Below are 8,046 nucleotides of genomic sequence, written 5' to 3'. Positions count from 1 at the left end.
TACAATACTTTTTATCTCATTTTCAAATAATATATGTTACTTTATGTCTTCCTCTGTCTGATCTCAATTTATGTGGCACTACTATAATTTCGATAGTCAACCAATTATTTTATGTTGACATATCATTTTGTGTCTATCTTACTTTTTTTAATGAAATATTATTAATTTTGTAATGCTTAGATGACCATAATAATTAATTACAGGTGACATAGTAAAATCACGATTGAAGCAGCAAATCAGACATGTCTTAAGTGACTTATAATAACTAATTAAAAGTGATATAACAAAATTACTATAGAAGATACCTGTGGAGAAATTTTAAGTGAGTTTCATATAAGACATCAAGTTAATTTAAAACATTAAGAGTTAATTTATCACTTTATGTCTATTTTATTTTATTTTTTATTGAATATTATTAATTTTTTAATACTTATACAACTTATAATAATTAATTAGTAGTAATATAATAAAATTACGATTAAAATAGTTGAAGCGGACATATCATAAATATCTATTCTACTTTCTTTAATTAAATATTTTGTTAATACATAATGATTTATAATAATTAATTAGGGATGATACAGTAAAATTATGATTGGAAATTAAATGAATACCAATTATTAGATTTCTTTAATTAAAATTATAGATTTGGTAGATTTTTAGATAAATCGAGAAAATGTTGAATCAATCAAATAATTTATACAAGTAAAATATATTTTATACATTAAGTTTTAAAAAATAAACATTAAAGCTTTTGCTTTGGGTTATGAAAATGCCTACAAATCAATAAGTAATTAACACTTAAAATTTTAATTACAAAATCTATTAATTCATAGGAATAGTATGTTTAATCTAATATTGATAATACGATTTGCATAAATAACAATAACTAAGTATTTGCATTATATAATAACGATTACGCCTACCCTTACATAGATAAAATCTTGTTAGATATTTCTCAGTAGTTTCCTTTTATTGGTATAGATTGACTTAACACAAATCTTAAAAAATATTTATTAAAAATTTATTTTACTAAATTAGCTTTGTTAATTATACATTAAAAATTTAAATTAGGCAAAAAAGTATTTCATATAACAAATAAGGATGAAAGTAAAATATATTTTTGATATAAAATGTAAATAAAGAATAAATTTTTTAATTATAATTCATTATTACAGTATTACCTTGTGCATGTCTTGTTTTTGTTATTATCCTTTACTGACTGTTATTATAGTATTACCTTGTGGTTGCATACTTTTATGTATTTTGTTTGTTATATTGGTATCTATCCCGAGCTGAGGGTCTATTGGAAACAACAGCTCTACTTCATCTGAGATAGTGGGATGGACTGAGTACACTTTATCCTCCCCACACCCCACTTGATGGGAATACACTGAGTGTATTGTTGTTGTTGTTGTTATAATTATTACATTAAATTATCATCTTATTAGTTAATTTACTTAAATATAATAAATTCAAAATAATTTAATTTAAACAAAAGTAGTACTTAGGTGCTTATCCTAATTCATCATACAATCCAATGAAAAATGAAACTTAAATTGTGATTTTATTATATAACTCCTAACTAATTATTATGGTCATTTAAGAATTAGAAAATTAATAATATTTTATAAAAAATGTAAAATAGACATAACAGAATCAACAAAATATTGACAAAACACATCTCAATACGCCAATAAATAAATAAATTTGAAACGGTATAACTGGGTTACTTAGAAAAACAGAAAAAACAATAAGGGAACTATCACTATCGATAAATTACTTTATATCACACATATCCTCTAAATCATAGAACCACATATATACAATACCATCTAATTACATACGTTATATAATAATGAATTATGTTTATCCTCGCAAAAGTAAAATCTTATTAGGTATTTTTCTTTCATTTCCTTTTATTTGGTATATGTTGACTTGACACAATTATTAAGAAATTGTTTATTTAAAGTTTATTTTACTAAATTAATTTTATTCAATATACTTTAAAATTTAAATTTGATTATTAGTATCAACAATAAGAAATTTTCTTAATTTACTAAATAAACAAGTAAAAAATAAAATTTTATTTTTAATATAAAATCTAAATAAATAATAAAATTTATTTTATTTTATTAAGTATATTAATTATAATAAACTATTATGAATTATTATCTCATTAATTTACTTAAATATATTAGGTTTAAACAATTTTATATAGATCTAATAAAAATAATAAACCAAACAAATTTGGGAAATAGAAATGAAAATAGATGAAAGATTATATGAAAAATAAATTAAATTTATTAAGTATAAAATAAATTAACTTTATTAAGCATACTTTAAAATTTAAATTTGGCTATTAGTATTTCATATACTTAAAGATAAAAATAGTACTTATTAAACAAAAATAAGAAAATTTCTTACTTTACTAAAATAAACAATAAAAAAAATTTGATATAAAATTTGAATAAAGAATAAAATTTATTTACTTTTATCAAGTATATTAATTACTATGAATAATTATCTCATTAATTTACTAAAATATATTATATTTAAATAATTTTATGTAGATCTAATTAAATGCGCCAATCAAATTTGGGATGCCAGGCAAGGGGCACGTGTTGTATACCATTTATGGCAAATCAGAAAAGTCACAGGTCTCTACGCATGGCATGATATGTAATTAAATAGAAAAGATGAGCGTTTTTCAAAGTTTTTGACAAAGTTCAAACAATTAAAAATAAAAAATAACTTTTCTAAGCAAGCTCATTTTGCGAGAAGGCTTTAAGGCCCTTAAATTAATTTTTAATGTCACTAAGCTGCCATGTTAAAGGCAACTCTTCTAATATATAGAATAAGAATATATGGAAATAAAAATAAGAGCAATTTATTCCAAAATCATGGAATAGAGAGTACAATAGTTATAAATCACTCCTTCTCTTTAAATAGTTGGAAATTATATATGAAGAAATTTTAATAGGTGTTTCACTATAAAAATTAAAATATTTTAGAGTTGAAATTGATGTTGAAGTTGAAATTGGAGTTGGAGTTTGGGGCTATGTTTGACCATGATTATAAGTTAGAGTTGTTTTTTAAGAGAAGTGAAAACAAGTGTCACTTGTTTTTATTTTTTCAAATACAATTTTCAATTATATTTGAAATTCTTATGGCCAAACACTATAATTTTCACCCTACTGAAATAATTTTTCAAAAAAAAATAAAAAATCCTAAGAGTCAGACACCTAGTTTAATTTTACTTTTATCCTCTTAATTAGAAACGAAGCAAATAGATATCATTGAAGAAACTTTAAGTTAGGGACGGTGTAAATTGGATTTTCTTTTCTTTGTTGGCGTTTGGTCATATAATTCAAATATTTTTGATAAGTTATTTTTTGGATGAAGTTTCACCATGTGTTTGACTATAGTATTTGAAAAATATTTTTTATTTTTTTAAGAAATATGATTCAAGTTTTAAAAACTATTAAAATTAACCTTAAGTTTGCATTATCAAAAGCAGGAAATATGCCTATATTTTCTTAGAATTTGAGAAACAAAAGAAAATCAAGTTTATAAAATTTCATTTGTAAAAGTTGCATTGTTATGTACATGCATAAGTCTGCAGAGAAAATATATTTCTAGATTATATATATGTAAAACAGTCACGATACTAATACAATAATCGCCTATATAGACATAGTGAGATAGAAACACCGACATAACACGATTCATCACTTTCACGAGAAGTCAGTTGGAGCTTTGCAGCTAATAACAAGTGGTGAAACACTAATAATGTTCCTTTCATATGAATAGTAGTTTTTTTTTTTTTTTCTTTTTATATAAAAGATAGTAAAAGTTTGATGTAAAATTTTAAACTTTTAAAATTTTTCAAATAATGAAATTTTTTTCAATACTAGTTTTCTTAGTATTTAAAAATTTGAATTATTTATCAATGTAAGTTGTTAAATAATGGTAAATTATATGGACAAACACAATTTGTCAAGTTTTTTTTTTTTTTTTTTTTTCAAATTCTACTTGAAAAATCTTTGGCAAATGAATCCTTTGTTTTGTTTATAATGATAATTGCAAGACAGAGTGTTGACCAATCAAAAACATGTATGTTCGAAACATAAATGTGAGTAGATGAAGATATTCAGGATGGATATGTATGTGTGCTATGAGAGAGAGAGTTAGGAATGAAGTTATACAAGGCAAAGTGGGAGTGACCTTTGTAATGCGGATTAAAAGAAAAAAATAAGATAAGATAGTTTGAACATGTAAAAAGAGAAACGTGAATACACCAATAAGAAGGTGTGAGAGATAGACTATAAAAAAGTCTTACGAAAAGGGAGGGGCCGGAGACTAGTCTCCTCTTCTCAACTTCTCCTTATTTAGTAGTATTAATTAGTTAGTACTGGTGTAGTATTTTATTCTTCAATCGGAAAAAGACCTAAAATGTCCTTTAATTATGTGAAATGGTGTAAAAATACCTCCCTTCTATCTATTGAGCCTAAAATATTTTTCATGTCTACCTATTGGGCCTAAACTATCCTTTTCATTTATCTATTGAAGCTATTTTGCCCTTTTATTTAGGCAAATTACATGAAAATACATTTTTATATACTATATCAAAATTTTCTATTTTTTATTTTTATTGTCTGCTTTCACAATACCTCCATAAAAAGATATGGTATATTTATACCATAAAATTCATGGTATATTTATATATTATATAAATTATATTTATATCATAAAAATACACTATATATTTATACCATATAAATTATATTTATACCATAAGCATACATGGTATATTTTACATATAAAAAATTTATACCATGTACTACTGAAATATATATTTATATTTAATAAATAATTTTTAACAAGAAAAATACTTCCGACATAATGAGATATACCATGAATATTTATCCCATAAATTATATCAAAAATATAATAATAATCTGACTTTGACATAAATTATATTTATACAACAAAAATATATGGTATATATGTACTTCCAACTTAATGATTTTTATTCCATAAATATTTATCCATAAAAAATTATGGTCAACCCATTACATTAGAATTAAAAATACACAATAATGAAATAATATTAGATGATTAATACATGAAAACAAAACGAAACATAATGGAATATTTGGTTTATTTTAAAATATTTGAATTTTGAATAGAGAAAATACTCTATTACCACCTTGAACTATACGTGAAAAGGCTGAGACACACCCGAACTTTAGGAGGGTCCTATTACTCCCCTGGACTAATTAAAACCGTATTTTTGACAATCATAGTGCCTACGCGGCATATACGTGGCACAACACACTGAAGGGTTTACGTAGACACATGTGTGTGCCACGTATGTGCCATGTAGACACTAAGGTTATCAAAAATATGATTTTAATTAGTCCAGGGGGTAATAGGACCCTCCTAAAGTTCGAGTGTGTCTCAACTTTTTCGTGTATAGTTCAAGGTGTGGTAATAGAGCATTTTCCCTTTTGAATATAAGAGAGAAAGATTTTATAGCAGAGATTATCTTTTCCACTTTTAATTTGAAGATTGAAAAATATATCTCTTAAATTAAGGTGAATTGAAAATTAGTTATAGCATTAAATTAGGAATTATAATTATCTTTTCTGGGTTTTCTAAATGACTATATATGTAAAAAATAAATTATTTTTGTAATATTGATAAAGTAATATTATTTATGTAATTAAGTTTTAAGGATGACCTTTCCATGTAATTTGCGTAAATAAAAGGGCAAAATAGACCTAATAGGTAGACGGAAAGACCATTTTAGGTCTAATAAATAGGTGAGAAGGATATTTTTTGGCTCAATAGGTAGACGAAAAAGACATTTTAGGCTCAATACTTAAACGAAGGATGTTTTTGCACCATTTTACATAGTTGAATGACATTTTAGGTCCTTTTCCGTTCTTCAATTTTTACTATATCTATTGTTTCATTTGCTTTGTTAATCTTATTATTTATTGGTATTATTTTCTTTTAAGACATGCTTTCATTGCACTTCTTCGTGCTAAGAGTTTATTGGAAACAATCTATCTCTATCTCTACAAAAATAATGATAAGATTTGCATGCACTTTATATTTTTAAAATGTCATTGGTGAAATTGTATGGAATATGTTATTATTGTTGATAATGTGAACTAGAATGAAAAAGTCAAAGGTGACACTTTTTATTCAAGTATACCTTCAACGAATTGGCAATACAAATAAGAGTTTAGTTTTAATTTTATGGGTTATAAAAATACTAGCATTATTAAGGTATTGTAAATCATCCAATCTTCTGCGCTCCATAAAGCTGATTCTCAAATTACATAAATATGATGTAGTGCCAGTGTTGCAAAGTTTTATTCCCGAGGACTTGGATGTAAATTTGAAGAGGATAACTTTATTTGATGAGTTTGTCAAAATAGGACATAAAAGGGTTATAAGTTCCCCACCCAAATCGAAGGAGTCATTTGGTTGGAAAATAGTTATCCCGGGATAATTAGTTTTGGAATTAGTTACTCCAGGATTATCTGGGATAACTTATCCCACCATCCTTATGGGATAACTTATGGGGATAACACTCACAAAAATATCTGAACTTTGACTGAATTTCCAGTTAAGCATACTGAACTTTACGAGGGTCCTATTACCTCCCTGGACTTTTTATTTCGTATTTTAATAGCATATATCTGCCCACTTAGACCATTGCGTGTAATTCACGTACATTGGGCGCGTGAAAGTGTTAAAAATCGTTAATCTTTTTTTTGTCAAATAACCCCTCAAATTTCTAATTTTTATAAATTTTATGTCTTTTTAATTTATTTTTCATTCTTTCTCTTCTATTTTCTTTCTTTCTTTTCTTTCTCATCTTCAACAATGGAGTCTTCAATAAAGCACCATGGTTGCTTCATTGTTGAATTGAAATTGAATACAATTTCATCGCACACATACCCCAAATGAGTCATATTCAACACACTCAATTCAATTACATCAATTTGACTCAATTTCAAAACACCCCCCCCCCCCAAATGGGTCATCCTTCAATTTCATTAAAATAGGAATCAAGAATTAGGAATCAAAATTTTGGTGAAAAAAGCTTGTTTAGGAATTCAATTTTCACGAAAGTCTGTGACTTTGGAAGCTTTGGAATGACTCAGTTACTATTGCAAAATGGCTTCAGTTACTTTGAAAGCTTCTAGTTTTCGCTTCAGTTACTGTTGCAAAATGAAAGCTTTGGAATGGCTCTATTGAGTATAACTGCAACAACAAAGAACTTGACCTACTATGGTTGTTTCAAGAAAATAAAAATCAAATTTCAAGAATTAGGAATCAAGATTTTAGTAAAAAAAATGGTGAAACGTGATAAAAATGGACTTGAAATTTGAAATTGACTCACTGAAATCATTTGAAATTTGATTTATAGGAGGAATTTGAGTTGTGGAATCTTTAATATGGTTGTAATGGTGAATAAATGTTGAAAAATAATAAAATGGAGAAGAAAGAGCACGTGTATTACACTTTCGGACGTCAAAATTGGGTATAACATTTCGGGAGGGAGGAATTAATTTCACTTTTAAAAAGTCCGGGGAGGGGGGGGGGAATTAATTTTATTTTAAAAAGTCTAGGTGGGTAATAGGACCTCTGCAAAGTTCAGTATGCTTAACTGGAAATTCGATCAAAGTTCAGGTATTTTCGTGAGTATTATCCCTAACTTATTCCATCACTATGGTGTAAATGGTGGGATAAGTTATCCCGGTATTAACTAATACCTCCAATCAAATATGGGATAAAATAATTTTTTATTTTATGCTGGAACTACTTATCCTTTATACCTCACACCAAACGACCCCGTGTATTAAAAAAAACTTGTGGTGGTCCGCAGAATTTAGTAGCCCTTTCGTCCAGAAAATCATAATTTTTTTGAGTTGAAATTGTAGTTGGAGTTAAATTATATTTGACTATAAATATAAATTAAAATCGTTTTAAAATCTTGTGAAAGAAGTAGTCGTGAAAAAAGTG

Source organism: Capsicum annuum, chromosome 12, assembly GCF_002878395.1.
Source record: "Capsicum annuum cultivar UCD-10X-F1 chromosome 12, UCD10Xv1.1, whole genome shotgun sequence".
Lineage (NCBI taxonomy): Eukaryota > Viridiplantae > Streptophyta > Magnoliopsida > Solanales > Solanaceae > Capsicum > Capsicum annuum.
This window is presented reverse-complemented; position numbering follows the sequence as displayed.